The sequence below is a fragment of the Calliphora vicina genome, chromosome 5, assembly GCF_958450345.1.
Source record: "Calliphora vicina chromosome 5, idCalVici1.1, whole genome shotgun sequence".
Classification (NCBI taxonomy): domain Eukaryota; kingdom Metazoa; phylum Arthropoda; class Insecta; order Diptera; family Calliphoridae; genus Calliphora; species Calliphora vicina.
In genome coordinates, this window is record NC_088784.1 from 105717838 (window position 1) to 105742587 (window position 24750).

The following is a 24750-nucleotide window of genomic DNA, read 5'->3' on the forward strand; positions in this document are numbered from 1 at the left end:
GGAGCAGTTTTTTTTTCCACATAATTTATGATAACTCAAGAAGAGTTAAGCAGATATTACTAAAAAAAACATAGAAAAGTTTAGATTTACATAGCCTTTAATCCATTTATATATTGCATTTTAATCGGCTGAGTAGTTTCGGAGTTATAATAACAAATTTAAACAAAAAATATATTTTTTTTTCTCTGCGAGTTGCTAAGTTTTCCCTAATTAATTTGCCACGTAAAAAACATAAGGTAGACATGTTATTTATCAGTGGATAGGGGATTTTGTCTACTTTTCAATAATGTATATAACTTTTGACAATTTAAAAATTCATGGAATACTTTTTTGAAAAATATGACAAAAAATGCTTTTTATTGAGTTTTTGCATAGATACAAATTTTTCAAATTGAAATAAAATTTTTATTTATGAATATTTTTCTATGAAATTTTACAATTGTATAGAAACAAATTTGGAAATTTGTAATCAGGAATCCCGTAGTTTGCAAAAATAGTATTGAAAAATTCTAAAAATGGGATATTTTCGTTTTTTGGCTAAAATATCCATACCAGGGGCGGGGTTTTCGGAACTCTTTACAAAATAATTAAGAACATATTGGGCCATCTAAAATGAGTTACTATATTTTGATATACTATGCGATTTGAGAATTTTTGCTCTAAAATTAAATTTTTCATAAAAAATAGGCATTTTTTGAATGGACCTGGTCCCCTCGGTGTAAAAATTCAATTTTTTTTTTTTGATTTAGAATATTTAATGTAAAGTTTGCTTCTTAAAAAGTACAAATTCATTATACAGCCTTTTAAAATTTTTTTAGATAACTTAAAAAGAATAAAAGTACTTTTTTCCCAAAAAAATAACGAAAAATAGCCTTTTTTAATTTTTTAAATTCAAATTCCTGTAACTTTGGACTCTCATTTAATTTGATATATAAATCTGCTATTAATCCTATAAAACAAAAATGGAGAAAATCGGGAAATATTTGGAACCGCGGTCATCAAAAAACTAAAGTAGGGTTGGTAAAAATGTTGAAAATTTAATTTTCAAATGCGAATATCTCCTAAGCTATAAGAGATAGGTTTTATGTAGTGCTTGATGAGAAGATTCTATTTATGTATTTTTTTGAAATCGCAACATAAACGAAGAAATATAATTATTTTTAAAATAGAACATACCCGAGGTGTCCTATTTTGGGTACCCCTGGCCCAGCTCCTGGTGGGCTCATGAGGTCCAGTTTCAAAACTTAAACTCGTCAATACTTCCCCTTTACGCATGTAAAATTTTATTCAAATCGGACTAAGGGTTTAAAAGTTACAGATTTATTTCCCTCTTTTTTTTCTCATACCATTGTGCAACGTCTAAAATTAGAGCCACCTTAATGTACATACATATGTAATGTATAAACACAGTCATTTATATTTTGTATTCCCATATAACAGGGGTGATCATCTAAGGACATTCACAACTTTGAAGACAAAAGATATTTAGACAAAATTAAGATGGCATCAATAAAAAATTTAATTATGAATTGAAGTATTTCAAAATAGATAGAAATTTCAATTTATTGTTCCATTCATTAGCAGCATATTTCAACATTTCTGAAATATGTGAAATTATTTCCGAGATTTTAAATTTTATAATTAGTTTTATTTTTTTGCTGATATTCCAAATTTTGCCCTTTGGTAACCAAAACTAGATATAGATATTTTCAAGAACGAAAATAGATTCGAAATTAAATTCGATTATACATTTCCAAATCAAAACCAACACAGACTAATTTTTGTCAGATTGATCTCTTTTTTCAAATTTCCAGGCAGTCATTAATTATTATATGGCTCTTTATTTTTAAGCAAACTATACTTTAATTTCAGTTGTCCACATTGCCAATTTTTTTAATATTGCCATCCTAATACGAATTGCTATTATTTTTAAATTGTTAAATGTTAAACCATACAGTTAGTTGTACTACTAACGAAGCATAAATTAAATAAATTACAGTTAAGAAAAAAAAGAGACGAAGGAACAAACTTTAATTTAAAAACTAGAAAATAAACTTGAAATAAAATAAAAATGCTCTAACATATGAGCACATATGAGGAAATTCAAAACTTAAAGGAAATCATTAAAATATATCTGTATATCAAAAAACTTGGATGAGAAAAATGTTAGGTTACCAATCTGGCAACTCTTAAAGTTATGAACATTTAAATGTTCAAAAATATAAAATAGTATTTGAAAATTACAAAAACTTTATTATTAATTTTTTATCTTTACTCTTGATGAGTGCGTATTTCTACATTTTTCATTTGCGATCCCATAAAGTATATTGTTACGTTTTTACGTCTAAAAACTTTAGTTTTTTTCTTTTTGTATTACGACCTCATCATTCTTGAGGTTGAGTTTGTGCAGATGTTTCTAACGCCCAAAAATATTAGTCTAACACCTACCTTAAATTACACCGATAACTTAGAATCACCGATCGACTTAGAATCACTTTCTGAGTCGATTAAACGATGTCCGTCTGTCTGGCTGGCTGGTCGGGCTTGACCGACCATACTTTCTTACTTGTTTTGATTCGGATTAATTTCTTAAAACGCAAACGTTCTAATTAGGATTTACGTTGGCGGTCATTTATTATTTGTCCAATATTTCCATTTTGGCAATCCCACTTCTGATACCATTTGTTACGTTTTTACCTTTTAAAAATGGTGGTCTATTTACTCTAAATAAATCGTATTATTTTAATCGCAAATAAAAGCGATTTAACAACTCTTTATTTATTTAAATTTACATAACAATTTAAGTAGTCACTCCCTTTTAACACACACACTGGTTAGGGTTCTATAGCTGAAACAAAAAGTCGACTTTTCGAACTTTCGACCTTTTAGTTAATCGACTATTTTCGACTTTCCAACTATGTTCGACTTTTTTCAACTTTTTACCATTTTTTGTAAAAAATACATGGTTTCTACATTGAAATTTATCAAGTCGATAATAAGTAGTTAGAAGAATGTTGTAAGAATTTTGTGTAGAAAAAAGCTTTATTTTATAAACACTTATTTATTATTTACATATATTAGCATACACAACAAAAAATGCAAGTGTACCAAATTGCAATAGTTTTAGTATAATGTTGCAATTAAATTTTTTTTTAACAATCTAAAAAGTCGACTATTATCGACTATTAGACTTTTATCGACTATTCGACTTTTGAGATAACATAATCGACTGTTCGAATTTTTTTCCTACCAAAAAGTCGATTTCGACTTTTTTCAGGAAAAAGTCGATTATAGAAAGTCGACTTATAGAACCCTAACACTGGTAATACAGTTGATGTTAAGTCTAACAGCGACATCAAGTAGTTTCATGAATTATCTAACTCGTTCCACAAATGGCTGAGATATAAGCAAAATAACTCGACTACCTCGGTTTTTTTTTTACTTATTTTTCACCATAAATTTGTTTAGCCAAATTTTTTTTCAAACAATTTTTTTTGCATTAAAATTTTATCAATTTTTTTTCACCGAATTTTCTTTGACCAACAATTTTATATACCGAAACCAATATAACTTTCTTGCGCAATGAGAAAAATAAAAATAAGATTCTTAGATGTCACTACAAAATAGAACTATAGAATTTTTTTAAATATTTTTACTCAAATTCTCCAAAAATTTTTGATTTTCCTCATATGTATATAAATTGCGTACTGATTACACAGGCCAATCTAGAACAAAATACTTACAATACACACATCCTTGTGTAAACTATAGAAATGTTGTGTATGTATTTGAAGCATCAAATGTACAAGAATTTTGTTCAAAAGAGCAACGAAGTAGAATTAAAACGGAAACGCTACACTTAAAGTTGCAGCTCAATAGCGGAAATGCACTCGGATACGGAAATATACTGAGGGTAAAAAAAAAACACACACACAATCTCACTCACTCACATACTAGAAACAACAAAAAGAAACGAGCACACAAATGTTTTCGTGAACATGAAGAAATAAAAAAAAATTAAAATAAGTTCTAACAAATCTGTAAACATAACAACAAGGAATACCAGAAGTATAAACACATATGTAGCATAATGTTCTGAATCTAAAATAATTTCAAATATATTTTTTCATAATCCTAATGAAATTCTTGGCACATCGTTTGTTTTGTTTGTTTGTTTAGCTAAATTTTAAAGAGGTGTAACTGCCTGTATTGATTTCTGGCAGAGTTTTGTGTTTCTTTTTTTTTTACTCAATTTAGTTCACATTTTTTTCACTTTCTAGTATTTTCTATTTTTTTTTGGTACTAAACTAGTGACTTTGTATAAGTATTTAAGAGTTTTTAGAATTTTATATTTTCAGATGCTCTGCCCTAGAAAATCATTTCAGAAAGTTATGAAAAAACTACAACTCAAAATTATCCTTACCCCTAATCTTATGTTTGTCAAAATGCTAATCTACATACCTCAAAAAACCTAATTTTTATTAAACAAAGAGGCTATAATTGCTCTGATTTCACTGCTCTTTAATCACAAGTTAAATTTCTTTCTAATTCATATACATTTTTCTCTTAGACTTGATTTCTCTTTAAAAATCTTACAAATGCAGGCCAACATCATAATCATGTACCAATCCTGCACGATAATGCTGAATACCATAATGATGATGTTTATCAATATTAAAACGAAAGTTAAGAAAAGGTTAAAGCTAATGTGCTGCAGATGAGTTGTTTCATTTCTAATGTGTTCAAAGAATGTTGGTTTGTAGTATTTTTTCTTTTTTATAAAATATACTAAAATCATGTTGGCCGTAGAAAAGCTAAGAGAGAGCATTTAAGAAATAGAAAATAGTTGCATACATACGAGTATTTATTGTACATAGAAAATTCATGTTACAAAAGAATTCGTTGACTGCAAATGTTTGTAACGCATGAATGATCTCAAGGAAACTAATTTGTTTCTTTTTTTTTTGAATTTATTTATTTCTTCTTTTTCAATTCCAGTACAAACATACAAAGCAAATTGTATATAACCCAGCCAACGTTATTTTAAATGTGAGAAAATGCAGGTTTTAAATTTGGAAATTTAATCAAAACATAAATAGCACGGTGCTACGATGGAAAAAAACTTGGAAAATGACCTAGCGTAGGTTATAGTGCTTGCTAAGTACATTTGAAAATTTCCAAAACACCCTCAAATTCAGAAGTTATTCTGAAAAAACCGTTTTCAGTTATGTCCGTGAACTTATCGATTTATAACTCAGTCAGTCTCTGTCCGACTTTAAATATTTTAACGGGGTTAAAAAGTAAACTGATTACGCTTTAAAATGACGTGCATTTTTTGATACATTTGTTAGTTATAAGTATTGTTTTTTTTTAAGAATATCTAAAAGAAAAACGAAATGTATCAACTGTTTTGATTTTAATTTCTTTTCATTGCTTATTTTGATATGGAAGCTTATATAAATTTATACCAATGTATTAAGGAAATTTAGTTCTTAACAAACCATCGTTTTAATAATGCAAATCGTATGAAAATTGTAAAAGTTATTCAACTTTTTATTAACACCTTTTTTAGTATAGCCCATATGAATAAAAAAAAAAAACAAAAAACTTTAAAAAAAAAATTATCTAAAATTTTTAATTTACAAGGTAAATTTTGTGGAACTTTTTTGAAAAAGTTTAACAACTTTTGCAAGTATAAACCGATTTTAACAACTAATATCTCGTTTTTGTCTACATAAAATTGTCTATAAATTACTGTGCAAAAAAATAGGGTTTCATAGACAAAAATTAAAATAACTATTGTTGAATTTGAAAAATTAGGAAAAAAAATAAAAAAGAAAGCCAAACTATTTATAAAAACTTAAACAATTTCTAGGAATATAGAACTTATACATACATTTTATGAAAGCTTAATTCTTTACCTAACTATAATTGTTTAAAATTTTGAAATCGGTCTAAAAATGTGTGAGTTAGAGGTACTAAAGTACTACAACCTACCCTAAAACATTTTTTTCAAAATAACTAAAAATTTTGCGGGTGTTTCAAAATCTTTGAAAACGGTTTTAGTATGTCCTCACCTAGGCCTACAACCTCCACTAGGTGGCTTTTCAAGTTCTGACAAAAAGTGTCATTTTGTAGCAGAGTGTAGTTTTTCTACATGTCTTATTCGTCTTCTGTATACCCTCCATCAATATGTAGTTTTGTCCTTCTATGGTCAAAAACTGTACAGATTATCACTCTAATTTGTCCAACATTTTATAATGATACAGTATTAAGGGGGACATTTGTATGGCAGCTGGGTAAAATCATGGACCGATATTGCTTATTTTTAATACCAAACAAATCTTATCAACAGAGAGTACTTGTGGAAATTTCAGCCGGCTTGCCCCCTTCGTTTAGGACCTATACCACAATTCCCAAAAAAAAGTTTTGAAAAATTCCAAAAAATGGGATTTTTTGGCTATAATAATACCAGAGTCGGAGATATCGGAACCCTTCACAAAATAATTAAGAACATATTAGGTCATCTAAAATGGTTTACTATATTTTGATATCGACTATGCAATTTGAGAATTTTTGCTTTAAACTAGAATTTTACATAAAATATAGGAGTTATTTGGATGGAACTGGTCCGTTGCACATTGTGGTAAATCACAAATCTAGCTGGACAAAATTAAAAAATAAATGTCTGGCAACATTTCTTCTGATCATTTAATGAGCTTCTCAATACAATAGGGAACTGTAATTCATGTTTTGTTTTTTTGGTTTTTAGCTCCGATTAGGAATAACTAAGCTTTAAAGTCAGTTGTTGTCAACAGGTACATTAAGATTTCAAAGAGAAATGTATTTTTTGTGTGACTCTGGTTTATGATTAAAAAGGCTACGGTAATTTTATTGTCATAATTTTTTAATATTATTATTAAGCTCTATTTCAAGGAAATATGCAACAATTTTCATTTAATTATTTCCATGTAACAATTAAAAAAAAACTATTTTTTGTGAGAAGATCAGAAATTGGAAAAAATAAAATATTTCCTTTTTTCAAGTAGAGTTAAATATGTTTATTCCGCATATTTCCGCTGTAAAACTATATTTGGGTTAATCTGTCAAGTGTTCACTTTAAGGTAAATCAAAAACATCTTGCGCATTTTTGGGACCGCCATACATTTGTTTTCATTTTTTAAAAAAGATAATAATCGTATTCCTAAACGTATGTTTTATGAAGATACATCTTCCAACGGTAATCAGGAATCTTGCGAATTATTTGCGGATTACTTTCAAAGCACATTTAGTCAACAAAATTCTAATATTTTTGATATCCAGGGTCAACTTTGTAATACTGATCATAATTTTGATATTTATATAAAGGACGTAGTTGATGCTATAAATTCATTAAGTAATGATACTAAAGCTTCTGTCGGAAATTATCCCCCTATATTTTTTAAAAAATGTTCGGAACAAATTGCGGAAACAATTCTGTTTCTATTCAACAAATGTATTAAACATGGGTTGTTTTTAAGTGACTGGAAACTTTGCTCTATAGTGTCTATTTTTAAATCTGGCGATCGTAGTATGGTAACCAACTATAGACCTATTATCAAACAGTGTACTTTTGCCAAACTTCTGGATAAAATTGTAAAAGATAAACTTTTTAAATTAATTGGACATTCAATATCTCCTTGCCAACATGGCTTTTTTCCAGGTAGATCTACTACTACTAATTTGGCTTTAGTAACCCATGAGATAATTAACTCTATGGAACACAGGTCACAATGTGACGTTATATATACAGACTTTGCTAAAGCGTTTGATTCCGTTAATCATAATATACTCTTGCATAAATTAAATAATTTTGGCATATCCAATAATATTTTACTGTTTTTTAAAAATTTTCTAGTGAACAGGAAAATATATGTTGCCCTTGGAAATTTTAATTCTAATAAATTAATTGATGCATATTCTGGTATTCCTCAAGGAACTCATCTTGGACCTTTATTATTTTTAATATTTATTAATGATTTGCCTCAAATTTTTAAATTTTCAAAATGTCTTTTATTTGCAGATGATATGAAATTATTTGCAAATGTAACTAATGTTAATGATTGTAGTAAACTACAAACCGATTTAAATCACTTATCAGAGTGGTGTTCTAAAAATTTTATTAATATTAATGTTTCAAAATGTTGTATAATTTCTTATACGCGTAGTTTAAACCCTATTATGTTTAATTACATAATAAATAAAATTGAAGTCAAACGTGATGTTGAATTTAAAGACTTGGGAGTTATTTTTGATGTTAAAATGTCATTTGTGAATCATATTGACTACATAACATCTAGAGCATATAGTATGTTAGGGTTTCTAAGAAGAAATTCAAGGGAGTTTAAGGATCCTTTTACTCTAAAATCCTTATATATTTCGCTTGTTCGTAGCTTATTGGAATATTGCTCAATTATTTGGAGTCCATTTTATAAAAAGGAATCTAATCGTATTGAACGGATCCAAAAAAAATTTGTAAACTTTGCTTTTACATTATTATGTTGGCCTAATGATCCTTCTTATGCATCTAAGAGGAAATTGTTTGGTCTTCAAACATTGGATGATCGCAGATCTTGTTGTGTAATGTTTGTTTATAAAGTTTTGTCTGGTCAAATATTATGTACCGAAATGTGTGAACATTTTACATTATTTTCCAGTATGACCTACACAAAGAAAAAATAAAATATTTCCTTTTTTCAAGTAGAGTTAAAGCTGTTTATTTTGGATAGTTCCGGTATAAAACTATATTTGAGTTAATCTTTCAAGTGTTCACTTCAAGGTAAATCAAAAACATCTTGCGCATTCTTGCCGCCATACATTTTTTCACTTTTCCAGTATGACTTCTACTTTTTCGCGAAAGAAAATTTTTGAAGAATGTTTAAAAACTCCCAAAATACATTGCGAAAAAAAAGTTGGTTTTTTATAATCGTTTATATATTTGGACTAATTTTTTATATGATTCATAAGTGAGAAGTGAACCCAACGTGATTTATTAATTTTGTCCAGTTAGATTTGCGATCTACCACACTGTGCGTTGGTAACAAAAATTTTTAAACTTTTTTTCATTTAAAATATTTGATGGAAAATTAGCTTTTCAAAAAGTTTAAATTCCTTATACAATTTCTTAGAAATTTTTTGAGATAAGCATCTAATCTAATCTAATTTTTAAAATTTTTTAAATTCAAATGCATATAAATTTGGACTCAGTTATTAGTTTTAAACAATTCTTTTTCTATTTGACATATACATTTGTTGTTAGTCCAATAAAGGAAAAATAGAGAAAATCGGGAAATATTTGGACCCGCTGTGATAAATGCGAATATCTCCTAAACTATAAGAGATAATTGATTTTTGTAGTGCTCTACGAGGAGATTCTATATAAGTAATTTTTTGATATCGAAACACAAAAGAAAAAATTTAACATACCCGAGGTGTCCTACTTTTGGGGAAGCCTGGCCGCGCCACTTTTGGGCTCATAAGTTTCATATTAAAATCTTAAACTCGACAACACTTTTTCATTCCACATGTGAAATTTCATTTAAAGCCGACTAAGGGTTTAGAAGTTACAGATTTATTTCCCTCTTTTTTCTATACCACAGATTTTTGCAGCTCATAATAAATAGAACATTTTTGCTCCCACCAAATACAAAGTCGATTTGGTTGTTTAGATGTGCTTTACATACGATATCTTACTCTTCGGTATATCAAAATGGATCCATTTTGCATCGGAATTAATGATAACGTTAATTTATAACGTTCATACTGCATTTTAGACAAATCGTCTTTCAAGGTCTCTCGGCTTCATTTCGTATGGTACCCAATTTCCCTGCTTTTGTATGAATTCTGCTGCTGAGTAGCTTCCATTGATTTTGCAAGCTCCTGTTGAGTTTGACACCAATCTTCTTGCAGTAATGCCTCCAATTTTTGTTCTTGAAGCTTTTTTTGCTGGACGATCTTTGTCTTTCGTGTCAAAACGACCACTTCTGAACCGAACAAACCATGTTTCGCAGGCTGAAAACAATGGAAGTAAAGAAGTTAAAGAAGTAAAGCAAAACTTCCCGCATATGACGCTTTGTTACTTATATTTCCATTTAATCTTTTGCGTATTTAGCTACAATTGTTTACTGGGTCATTGTGCACATGTATAGGTAACTTTCATATGTGTAAATTTAGGTGAATGAATTTATGTATGTGTCAGGTTTAAATTACATATATTCACTTAAATCGTTTACGGAAATACCAAACTAAGCAAACAAGAAATTGTTATCCAAAGTTCAAAATGTCCGAGAAGAAAAAATACAATAAATAAAATAATACAAATTGAATAATTTATTCTATAATAAGATGAATAAATTTATAGAAATATGTACATTTTAAATCGATCTCAAATACATTTACATATTTAGGTTGCCAGTATTTTATTTGCCAGTTCAATAGCCTTGACCGAAATAAGGATTTTATGAACTTTCTAGCTTTAATAGTTAAATTTTATTTAGTTATGTTCATTCAATTAAATGGGTTAGCATTGGTGAACTTTTAAATGAATTAAATAATTTATTTAACTTATCTAGTGTTTCATTTTAAGTAATCAGACAAGACAAGTATCATTAGTCAGGTCGCAAATAAATAAGATTTTGAATCACGGGTTAGCATAAGTATATTTTTCGGCATTGCCTATTTTGTCCAGCTAAATTTGTTTGCAAACGTTCACCCTTTAAACCTTCAGGGCAACATTTCAATTATGAGCATCACATCATCTCAGTGACATCATCTTCATGCCATACAACTGTATGGATTCATTATTTATACCTTTAACAGGTCAATCTTTACATGGTTGTACTTGTATAAGTTACTTTAATTTAACACATTTTTCTTTTTATTTTAATTTTTATTAAATTTAAACGAAAAATAAAACCCCACATACAGTGTATTTTGTTGTATTTTTAATTGTATTTTCCTGAATATGGACGATGATGGTCTCTTGTATGGCAAATTATATTAAAAGTTTCCATTCAAACACTCATTTGTAGAGTAGTGGGCAGTGCGGAAAGGACAGAATTTACAATGAAGACAAACAAAAAAACATAAAAGAACCGAAAAATTCAGAGCATGATGACTGACTGAATAATTTAATCTCAAACGTCAACAGCAATAACAACAATATAACACTACCAACTACCGACTACAACATATTTAACACATAGTACATACACTGTGGAACACAGCCGGGGAAATGTGGAATACAAATTGTGTCGTTGGTGCAAGGCGTAAGCAGCAGTAGTAGTTTCCATCATCGACTATTTATTATAAATGTATGAATGTGAATGTGTGTTGCAATAGACTGGTACAAAAAAGTACCTCCCCCATAGAAGAAAGTGTACAGAGGTGACAAATTTGACAAAAAAGTCAAAATCGGTTTTCTAGTGCAGTTCTCATGGAGAGAAAGATAAACAAAAGGCAGTTCGGAAATAAAGAGATAAATATAGAACTTGTTTTTCTTCTGTATACTTGTATTGTAATTTTTGCAATTACCATTTATTTCTGATAAAAATTAGCTCTTGGTAAATTATGCCACATCGGCCCTAAATCACATGTAGACCAAGACCACAGACAAGTATGTTTACCCACAAATGTAAACACAGTCATCAAACTCCTGTTTGTACTCATACGTATGAGTCTAGTGAAACTCCCATAAATTGTCTGTAATGATCGTTACACATCGATGCTACCAATGTCTAAAATAATTCTTCGACATCTAAAAACCAAATGCCGAAAATTTAAGTAAAACCGAATAACGTTTAGATGTTGCACATTTTATCCAAAGTTTCGTGTTTTGGGTCAAAATTGCAATATTTTCCTAAAAATTTTAAAACAATCTAAAATTAAATATTAGAAAATATAGTAACATGTGTATTTCTTAAAAATATTTTTAAAAACTATTTACTTTTTAGATAACAGAGAACAATTTTAGACCTTGGGAAAAGTTCAAAATAAGGACCACCCTAGTAACTATAGATACAAACAGTATATCAAAACATGAAAGATGGTTAAATAAATGCATCTATCTACACATTCGATTAATGTCAACTTTTATAAATGTTGAATAAAGCTTTTTCATAGCGAACATCACAGAAAGCGTCATTGGTCACCGCAATGACAACATATTTCAGTTGTTGTTGCTGCTTCAGCTACTGTTTAAGTTATATCCAGGGCAAGTTTTTCAAGCTTTTTGCATGAAAAATAAGCCTTTTATATTTCACAAGCTTTAACATTTACATATGTCAACGGCAACATACCTTGGGTATGTTTTGCATTTTCAAAATGTTGTAGCTCTGAATTGGATAATCGGATATTCTAGCCAAAACTGTTTTATGCAATTGTCCCAAGTTTGGTTAGGATAGGATCACCCCCGTTTCGAAGATAAAGTCAATTTACAAAGTTGCAGCCTTACGTCAACAGCATAAATACCGGGGTATGTATAGTAAAACGCATGCAAATATAATGATAAAATTGAAAAGTATAGTATTTTTTCAACGTTTTTACCCACCCTACTCCACATTTTTGGTAACAGCGGGTCCAAATATATCCCGATTTGCTATTATTGGACTAACAAGAAATGTATATGTCAAACATTCTCAAATCGCATAGTCAATATCAAAATAAAGTAACCTATTTTATATGACTAAATATGTTCTTAATTATTTTGTAAAGGTTTCCGATAACCCCGCTCCTGGTATGGATATTATAGAAAAAAAAACTAATAAATAGCAGTTTTGGGATTTTTCAAAACTTTTTTAGGAATTGCGAGATTCCTGATTATAAATTTCAAAAGTTTCATTAAAAAACATTAATAAATAAAAATGTTTGTCTATACTTGACAAATATTTATCATAACAATTAATGACGTTTCTTGTCAAGACAAAGTTGTCTGAGCAAAAGCACTAACAATTTTGTCATAACGAAGCAATAATATTAATAAATGGAGACATATATACCTGATAATTTTTTATCTTGACAACCATTTTGACGTTTATCATGATAAAAATTTATCAAGTATAGACAGGGAGTTAACAAAAATTCAATAAAACGAATTTTTTTGTCATACCTACACATACCTACACAAAACGACATGCTAACGACATGCCATTCCCAAAACAAAACGTATGTATATACCCAGGTATGTTGCTGTTGGCGTGCGTAAAGCTGTTCCGGTGTTGATGTAAAGGTTAAGGAGCAAAAAATGAATTGTTTGCTGAACCTTGCAGAAATATCCAAATCCGTCTGTATGTTGAAATCAACTTTCCGTATCCCCCAAATAACTTACATACATGATTCATATAATATACCCGGCTCACAGTGCTTTGTGTTCATATAGGCAATGGACAAAAATAGAAGGAGTTATTGCAGACGAATAAAAATTAGTGGAATATTACCTTTTGGTAAGATTAAGAAAAAATATAATTCTTGAAAAAATCCGTTAAAGGACACGGGTACCTCCCATATATCCTGAACATATAATTTTGAATAAAATTCACAGTTATACTCCTAACATTTTAAAATTTGGTTATAGTCATTTTAATAAAGTTATTGTTGTTTGTGAAAATTTGTATTACAATCGCAGCACGGATTCGGGTGGCTTCCATACATCCTTTTCTTTAAAAAACCTATAAACCTGTATAAAGTTATTCATTTTCAGAAATTATATTTCTCTTATAATATTAGATGCAAAGTTATGAAAATTTTATCGGAAGGATATTCATAATTCCAAGACATCAAGATTTCAATATCCTGTATAACATCTAATTTTTTTTTTAAAAAATTCGTAAAAATCGTTTCTTATTTTGGAACCAATTTGGTTATAATCATTTTAATAAAGTTATTGTTGTTTGTGAAAATTTTTATTACAATCGCAGCAAGGATTCGGGTGGCTGCCATACATCCTTTTCCTTAAAAAACCTATGAACCTGAAAAAAATTATTCATTTTCAGAAATTATTGTTCTCTTATAATATCAGATTAATTTAGTTATTAACATTTCAATTTTAGCAAGGATTTACATATCCTTTTTTAAAAAAAATATTTTATATATTTTCTAAATTCGGAAGGACAGATGGACGGACATTTTTAAATATTGATAGCCTTATGGTTCAGCTGTAATATTAGAAACTGGATGTTGGATTATACTTTAAGTGTTCCTAATATCAGCAGAAGTTCATATTAATATCTCAATCTAAGGATATGTAGGTTATATTAAATTATTGAGTTACTTACATTTACGGTAAAAATGTATTATTTATGGGAGCCATCAAAAACTATTTTTTTTTAAAGTTCTAGTCAAAACGGACAAATAATGATTTCACATTATAATAAATAAGAGATAGGCATTAGATAAAATTAAAGAAAAATTAAAATTGAATAAAATGTTTTTTTTTTCAAAATTAAATCAAACTTTGGAATTTTTTTTTGATTTCAGCAAAAAAACATACAACATCAAGAACCAAATAAAGACCTATTAATACACTTTATGTCATTAAACTACTTTTTTTAAATAACGCAATATTTCTTAGTTACTTAAAAGAAAAAACCGTATTATTTTATAAAAAACCAAAAATCTGGAGCTATTTCCCCAAACCATCAAATTGAAAATTTACGAAATGTGAATTTATACATTTAAACAAAAACTAAATTTTAATAGTTTTCATACGAAAGGACAACTAATGATTACATTTTCTTATAGATAATACTTATGGCTATTCCATAGTTAAACATAATCAAAATAGATTAACACGTATTTTACTAATATTCCAACAAAATTTTAGAATTTCAGGCTTACAATAAAAAAAATGTTAATTATTAAAAATTGCGCAGATTAAACTGTTAAACCTTTTTTGACAAAAACAGTAATTTTTCATAATTCCACATTCATATTCTTTCATTTGCAGCCAATCGCGAGTTTATATCTTTTAAAACGAACTTTTAACAATGATTTTAGTTAACCATAAAAAAAATATATTTTTCTCCATAAAATTTATGTTGAAAATGTACTAAATTTAGCGACCTCTAGTGACGACAAAAAGAGATATTTATAAAAAAGTCTTTTTTACACGAATGAGTTGTTTAGTTGTCCATTGAAAAATATAAATTTCATTAACATCAAAGACATGATCTTGTTTTTGATTTTTGTCCATTGAACAAAGCACTGTGCGGCTGGATTATTTAAAATAAATTAAAAAAGAAAATTTTAAAAAGAAATTTTGAAAAATTGTTTTTGCCATAAAATGTTTTTCAGTAATAAATTAAAAAAAAAAATTTTAAATTTGTTTTTTTTTAAGTATAAATTGGTGAAGCTCCCTTACTGTTTTTAATTTTTTTATGCATATTTAAACTTCCCCTGGTTATATCCTTTACATATTTGTTTTTATCCCTGCTACTACTACAGTGTTGGTGACTTTTATTAAAGTCATGCTAGAATAAAAGTGTATCGTATTTATTTTTCCTAGAATATGGCTGATATAAAATTATTTGTTTCACTTTCACGTTCATCGTTTCCGTACACACGAACATTGTTGGTCTGGCCGTGTTTATATGTATGTTGTGACACTCAAACACATGTGACCCCGCTGTTTTATGTTTAATTGAGTATTATCCATGATGCACTCACTCACTCATTCGCCGTTGTGCTCAATTACAACAGAAATAATAAAATCAAACACAATACTGGGCCGCATCTTAAACACACTTTTTCAACTGGTGGACGAACGTTGTAGCCTGCTATGAATTATGAATAATTTAATAAATTTGGTTAAGAAATCTGTTGGAAAAAAAGTGTTGTGAGTTTCGAAAAAACAAACAAATATGAGATATTGTGGATTTTTACAAAATTACTTTTACATCAATTGTTCGATTTTAAGGTTTTATGATTTTAAAATGGCCGGAATATCTTTTTTACCTATGTGTCATTTTTTGCTTTGTAGCCGAAGATTTATCAAACATATTAATACAGCTTATTATTTAGGGAAAGGGATCAAACAAATCTTTTCATTTCCTATGCATAAGTTTAGACCCTTGTCAATGGTATGTATGTGTATGAGGATGGTTAGTAAATTAAATTAACTTCTTTCTCATTGGGGTGATGCTGCAACCAGTTATTAATTGTATATAAAAAAATACTAACTCATATACATACATATGTGTGTGTATTAGGGTGGCCCTTATTTTAGACTTTACGATTCTCCCACGGTCTAAAATTCTTCTGGGTTATCAAAAAACCAAATGCTGAAAATTAGAGCATAATAGGTACAATCGTTAAAATTTAAATTTTAATTCTTATTAAGCATTTATTAGAATCGAAAGACCTATTTTGAATTTTTGAAAAATTCGTTTAAAAATTTTTGAATATATAAAATTTGGTATTTGACTTATATGGAATTTATATGAATTTATTTTAAATATAAAACATTTTCCGATTTAGCTCACATTTTCAGCATATGATATTTATATGATGTAGAACATTGATGCAATATTGCAAGCTAGTGACACACATATTCTTATTCTCTTTTGTTTAGTCGTCACTGAGACAGCGACGAATGCACATGCTAAGCGGGTGTATTGCTATTTTTTCATGACCACTGCAAAAATATTTGAGTTAGGAAACTTTTCTTTCAGTTGAGTTCTCGTTCACTCACCAACATAAATACAGTTTTAGCTTTGGACATCCCTGATGTAGAACAATTAGACCTTGGAAGTATAGAAAACCCAAAAAGTGCAAAATAAGGGCCACCATATTGTACGCACACTTCCTCAATTACTCATTTACACTACAGATTTCATATCTCATACGATTTGTTCACATCACACGAAGGATTATTGTTGACTCCTCTTGCATTCACAAACATATACATGCATAAGTAAATAATGTTGAATCTTTTGTAACGCTTTTTACCTCCCTATCTATTCTAGTCTTACTAGCAAGTATCCATTGATTACACATTTACCTACACATTTATATGGCTGAGTGTAAAACATACATACGTACTACATATATCTACAAACACATTTCGCACTCCCACAGAAAACAAAATCTCCTTTGAGATGTTGTACAAACAATCCGGTATAGGATTACTTAATGATACAAAGACAAACAACAAAGGGACAACAAACTCCTAACTTTATACTCGTACTTACACATTTGGCCTAGAAGTCCCACCAGACCAAATCATTGAAAATTTCAGTGAGGAACTTTGCAAAAAGCAAATAATTTTCGAAAAGAAATTTTTGCAAAATTATCGAGAATTTCTAAAAATATAAATTTTCACAATACAGAATATTTTTAGAGAATTTTTCGTAAGGTAATTCTCCGATACTTGAGGGAACGTATCCTGGAACTCCCTTCCTCTTGTGTTTAGATGAGTTATCGAGGATGAATCTGAGATGCTTGTCGAGTGGCTGCCTATGAAACCTAATCTGTCCTAATATAAAATGACAAAATTTAATTTAGAAGGGTACGAATGGGATATTGACATTTGACATTTAGAGAAAATATGTATGAAAAGTTGAGTATTTATTTTTGGAAATTTTACAAAAAAAAAGGAAAGTTCTCTTATATCACAGTTGCATTAGTATGTAAACAAAGCAAAAAAAAAACGAAATTACATTTTACTCGATATCGAATGCAGTAATTCGGCTTCAGCTGTTATCGTAAGACTTGGGTAGTTCATGAAGGAGCTAGTTCTATTGAACGATTCACATGATTGAGCTAAATAAAAACGGTAAATTATTTTCGCTCACTACTAAAGCATATCGATAGCTCACCAAAGCTTATGGTACTCCATCTGTTTCAATGTGCGAGAGATGGTTTGTTCGGTTCAGAAGTGGTGAAGGCAGACACGGAAGGCATAGATCGCCCAGGGCATCCAAAAAAGATTGTTGTAAAACTCAAAAAGTGCTTGCTAAATCATTAGAATTAACTGAAGCGGCTATTTCGAAATGATCGCGAGCTGCAGGATTCATCCAAAAAGTTGGAAAATATATGAATTGAAGCCGAAAGACCTTAAAAGACGATTTCGCATGTCCGATGCTTGACGCTATAAACGAAAATCATTTTAGTAACGAATCAATGACTGCGATGAAAAATGGATGCATTACGATAACCCGAAGTGTAAGATAAATATGGTTGCCACAAACATATATTTGTTTACTGTAACCATATAAATGGTTGATACAATCATGTGAATCGTAAATTAACCATATTATGGTCACCACAATCATGTAAATGGTAACTGTGACTATAATATTGTTAAAAATCTTGTAACACTATTTAAATGGTTACAGTAACCATGCCCAATTATATTTTTTCTCTGCGTGTATGTGAAGCCCGGCCAACCAGCCGAATCCACATTAAAGCCAAATATCCATGGCTCTAAGGTAATGCTCTGTATTTGGTGGCAGCACATGGAATCCTTACCGAACGCTACTGATTCGTTTAAAACGAGCACTTGCAGAAAAACTCCCATAATATGCGGTCAGAAATGAAACCCTAATATTCCATCATGACAACGCTCGGCCATTTGTTGTATTACTTGTTAAAAAATATTTAGAATGAATTGGTTGCAAAGTTTTGCCTCACCCGGCTTACAGTTCGGTCCTTGCCTCGTCCGACTACCATTTGTTTTGATCGATGCACAATGCTCACTCTCTGGGATATGCTTCTCTTTTGAACAGAGTATCCGAAATAGTAATGATTCGTTCTCAAAAGATGAGCAGTTTTTTTTTGGATCAGATCCAGCTAACATACTTTGCATAAATTTATATTGTACAATTTATGTTGTAAAATATGAGAATTTGAAAAAATTCCGCATTTTTAAGTTTTACACCCAATCAATAACCTTAATTTGTTCTGACATAAGCTGGATTTTAATTCGAGTTATTTTGTATTATAAAATTTGATTTTTTTTTTAATTTGTAAACCAATAAGTTGCAAGCCATTTATTCAATTAACAGCGAACATTGCAAACATCAATTGCATGAAGTGGTAATTCACGTAGGACGTTCCAAATCAAAAATAGCAATTGAACTAGATGAGCTACCTTTTTAGTTATTGAACTGTAAACTAAATTGAGTGATCATTGCACTAAACTATAAATCACGAATCTAGTTATCGTCTTATTTCACACGGATCGTGTAAAAAAAATACTTAAACTACTTTTATCATATATTTTTTGGCATATGGATGAAATTTGATTTTATTTTCTCTCTCGTACTTAAAACGTTATCTTCTACAGCCATCTTTTGTAATGGTTCAGTATCTAGATCATTGTAGAAACTTTCTAAATGAATATTTACTGTCATAAACTGAGCGGCAATTGAACATCTTTTGAATCGTTCGCATAAAGTTCATTGGTTATCAAATTTTCAAATTCTTTGGCCAGGTGGGCTACTGAAGAAGCCCAGGAAAAACGTCTATGTCATCTTCATATATCTATGTCGTGTTCATTATATCCTCTTCGTCATAGTCTTACTAGTTATTATACAAACAAGATTTGGTGGAACATATGTTTAGCAGACAGATTGTATGAAAAAAATTATAACCAACAAACAAAATGAGAGCAAAAAAAAATGTCACAAAACAACAGAAAATAAAACCAATGTAATTAGAAAGCCACATGTTGCATGCTCACTCATTCTCATTGTACTTTACTCTCCGGAGTATATTTCAATTAAGACTGAGATTAAAAAGTTGTTTAGATTTCTGCTTAAACATTTAATATTTTCTAGTATGAAACACACAATAAATACATTAAGTACACATAATATTATTAATAAGAGAATTTAACTACAAAGGGAATTTAATACAAAACTTATCAACAAAAAATAGTTTTAATTTTTGAATGAAAATCGTAAATAATTATTTCGAATCTAAACAATATAAAATAGCATCATAATTTGAGTTTTTATTGTGACATAAAAATCTTTTATAATGTCCATGGCTTGGAAAAAGTTTGACTACACTCTAGACTACCTTAAGACAGTAAAGTGACAATTGACTTCACTCTAGATTGTCCCGAATATATAAAGTATCCAAATATCTTCTCTTTGCATTGGAAAGAATACATACGTCCAGTGGAGTGCTCCAAGATTGTATGGCTGATAACTAAGACCAAGGCACAGTACGCCCTCCCCCCTTTAAATTGTAACACAATTATCATGACACACTGACTACTTGTGAAACTTTTGGATAATATAAAGCTAAATTATTTAATAAATTTTATTCAACAAATTATGTTTTGTTTAAATTTTCTTTAAAAAACTAATTTTTCGCCTGAACAACTTAAGACTTCATTTCACTTCAGCAAAGAAAAGAAATGAAAAATTTATTTTGTTTTTAACAATTTGTCTGAAGTTGCTTCACACTTGAGTTTTATAAAAAAAAACACGTCATAACTTTTTTTTTTAACTCGTATGAGTGGATGTCATGTCAACAGGTTATAATCGTTCAACACAAACATTTAACCTAATTTGGAAAATGAAAAATAAAATAAAATAAAATAAAAAACTCACACATAACAACAAAATTATCTCTCACGCACATGTCCTTTTGGAAATAATTTTAAGTACTTTTACACAAGAACACATGCACACATTGTACTAAATATTAATTTAGCTTTGTAATGTTGTACTACAAATACGAGTTTATGTGTTGGTATGCATGTGGTGGCACTAAAAATAGCCCTCCACTTGACAATTAACCTTCATTAAATGTAATTCCGTATAAAGAATAAAAAAAAGTTTATTGAATTATAGGAATAGGTCGAATTTTAAGCTCTCTAAAATCTAATTATACGTAAATATTTCCACTATATTCGCAGAATGCATAAACAGAAAATTGTTAAAAGAAATTGCTGAATGCAACACAATTTTAACAAAACTGAAGATTTATTCATAAGGAAAAATAACAAAAAGTTTATGGTTTCAAAAAAGAACTTTAAGGTCATTTTAATCTACAATTTTAGCTTCAACCATAGATCGTTTTAAACTACTTCTCCAAGAGTAAGAGGAAATTTACTACTAATTTGAAAATATTACAAGAAAATTTTTAAATTCTTAAAGCAAATTCTATGAACATTAAGATTCTTTATTAAAAATAAATAAATTTCATACCTTTAAAAAGGTAGTATTTTTACTACTATTTTTCAATAGTCATGAAAATCGTATTTTTGAATTTCTCCTAAGAGTATTAATTTAAAGAAAGATAATAGTTACAAATGAAAAAATTTTTACAACCTTTGCTGAAATAGTAGTAGAAAATATACTACTAATTGAAAAATATTAAATGAAAACCCTTAAATGCTTAAAGAGAATTTTATAAATACTAAGATTATTAGCTAAAAATTAAAGAATTGCATACATTCATAAAAAGTATTTCTACTCCTATTTTCAAAATTGATAAAAGTATTTTTTTTTTTAATATTTCTAAAAGTATTTCTTTAAAGGAATATAATGGCTACAAATGAAATAATTTTTAAGAATTTTGTTCTGAAAAAGTAGTAGAAAATTTACTACTAATTCGAAAATATTAAAAGAAAAGTGATAAATTCTTAAAGCAAATTCAATGAACATTAATATTCTTTATTAAAAATAAATAAAAATTTAAAAAAGTAGTATTTTTACTACTATTTTTCAAAATTGATGAAAATGGTATTTTTAAATTCCTCCTAAGAATATTAATTTAAAGAAATATTGTAGCTAGAAATTAAATATTTTTTTACAACCTTTTCTGAAAAAGTAGTAGAAAATATACTACTAATTGGAAAATATTAAATATAAAATGAGAATTTTATGAACACTAAAGAATTTCACACATTTATAAAAAGTAGTATTTCTACTACTATTGTAAAAATTGTGGTATTTTTTGAATGTTTCTAAAAGTATTTTTTAAATGAATATAATTGCTACAAATGAAATAATTTTTAAGAATTTTTTCCCAAAAAGTAGTAGGAAATTTACTACTACATAATTGGAAAATATTAAAATATTAAATACTTAAAGAAAATTTTATAAACATTCACAGAAAAAAAAAATTCATAATTGGAATGAATTTTGTAATAAATATTATTAATCGAACTTGACTTTTTTTTCCCAAACTTATTTCATTCAAAATAAGAACATGTTCATAAATATTATAAAATTTTACATGACGGAAATTTTAGCTTTTTTTACTTAATTTTTTTAATAAATTGCATTATACTTGTATTATATAATGAATTAGTGCAAGAATATTTGCATAATAGCCATATATTGGCTAATATTTTAAGATAAAAAGGAGAATATCTGAAACTTAAAAATTATCATTAAACATAATAAAACATTCATAAATATAAAAGCATTTCATCCTCTTAAATCAATTTAATCATTTTCGCGCTTTTTATATCATTTTGTAGCTGAAAATCATAAAAAAACTAAAAATTTTCCATGAAAAATTTCAAACATTTTTGAACAACATAAAAATAAAAATGAAATTGAAATTATATTTTTCAAGCCTTCTAGATTTTATTTCAAAACATAAAATATTAAAAAAATCATACTATTTAAGAAATTATTTATAAATGTTATGAATTGAAATCAATGAATTCGAATCATAATATTTATGTTGAAACTTTTTTCTGTGTTAAGATTATTAGTTAAAAATTAAAGAATTGCATACATTTATAAAAAGTAGTATTTCTACTACTATTTTCAACATTGATAAAAGTATTTTTTTTAATATTTCTAAAAGTATTTCTTTAAAGGAATATAATGGCTACAAATGAAATAATTTTTAAGAATTTTGTTCTGAAAAAGTAGTAGAAAATTTACTACTAATTCGAAAATATTAAAAGAAAAGTGATAAATTCTTAAAGCAAATTCAATGAAAATAAAGATTCTTTTAAAGCAAATTCATTGAAAATTAAGATTCTTTATTAAAAATAAATAAATTACATAAATTAAAAAAGTATTATTTTTTACTACTATTTTTCAAAATTTATGAAAATGCTATTTTTTAATTCTTCTAAGAGTATTAATTTATAGAAAGATAATGAAATAATTTTTTACAACCTTTGCAGAAAAAGCAGTAGAAAATGTACTACTAAATGGAAAATATTGAATAAAAACCCTTAAATGTTTGAAATGAATTTTATGAACATTAAGACTATTAGCTAAAAAATAAAGAATTTCATAAATTTATAAAAGTAGTATGTCTACTACAATTTTCCAAATTAATAAAAGTGTTTTTTTTTTAAATGCTTCTAAAAGTATTTCTTTAAAGGAATATAATGGCTGCAAATGAAATAATTTTTAACAACTCTTTCTTAAAAAGTAGTAGGAAATTTACTACTAATTGTAAAATATAATTCTTAAAGCAATGTCTCAAATCATCTACTAAACTTATTTAAACTGACCACTTTGTATTGTGCCACATGCTTTTACTACATAACATTTTCAAAACCGCCAAATAACTACTTTTGTATTTGCCCTAAAAAATACATACACGCGTATAAAATTTTAAACGTACAATAAGTAAATTGAATATTTCACTTACACTAAAGGGAGTGTAACCATTAAAATTTTTGAAAGGATATTTGAAAATTAGTACATTTTTTGTTATAAAGTTATAAAAGAAAAGAAAAATGTTTTGTGGCCAAATGTAGTAAAATAATGATTTAATTAAAAAACTTAATAGGAACATGGGTTCGAATCAAACCCTTAAAATGACAATCCTTAAATATAAACGCCACAACACACACAATTATAACTACTATATATTTGTATTCTTTGTTTATTTCTTTACTTATGTTTGTATTAAACCACTAATGTGTAATTAGTTGCCACTAATATCTAATCAACTGCAACAACTATTATTTCAACACTCTAATTGTAATTGTGTAATTTTGAAATTCGAATTTAAATTTGAACTAATGACAGACCAAACACATGTAAGTACACAGTACAGTCCATAAAACTTAAAACGCACGTGCTTTTTGTGTAATTTTACTAACATTAACATCTTTTAGAATTAAAATTTTAATTAATTTCCTTATTTAAGTATTCATAGTCCTTAATGTAATGTATTCCTTGATAATACTTATAATGATGTCTCTTAGGTATATTAGTGTCATTTTCCTTAAAATAATCATATAATCAACACCATTCATACATATGTACATGCTGAAGCTCGATAGTGAGAAAAGTAATTAAACACGTTATTGTTATTAAAGCCAATTTGATCATAAAGGATGGGGGATGGATAAACAAACAAACAAACTAACGGATGCAAACAATATGTTTGAGATTAGATACTTTTATGAGTGAAATATAAATATGTAGCGTACGTTCTGTAATTAACATTATTATTCAAAGTTATTGCGGAATACATACATATTAATAACTGTTTATATTATGTACATATGTGTGCATACAAAGAAAACAGATTTATTATGACAGTAAATTTCAACTATTTAGATTTTTGTTGGAGATTGAATAGTTTATATAGGAAGGAAATTAAAGTTTTCTATAAGATTGGTACCTTACTATTTCCAAATTTGTTGAAATTTGGCATATCAGTTCACTGTGATAATACGAAATTTGAAGTTCCTCAGAATTTTTTAAATTTGCTATGGTTTGCTTTCTATTAAATTTCAAATTTATAATATTTTTGGGCATTTCATTCGTTGTCCTA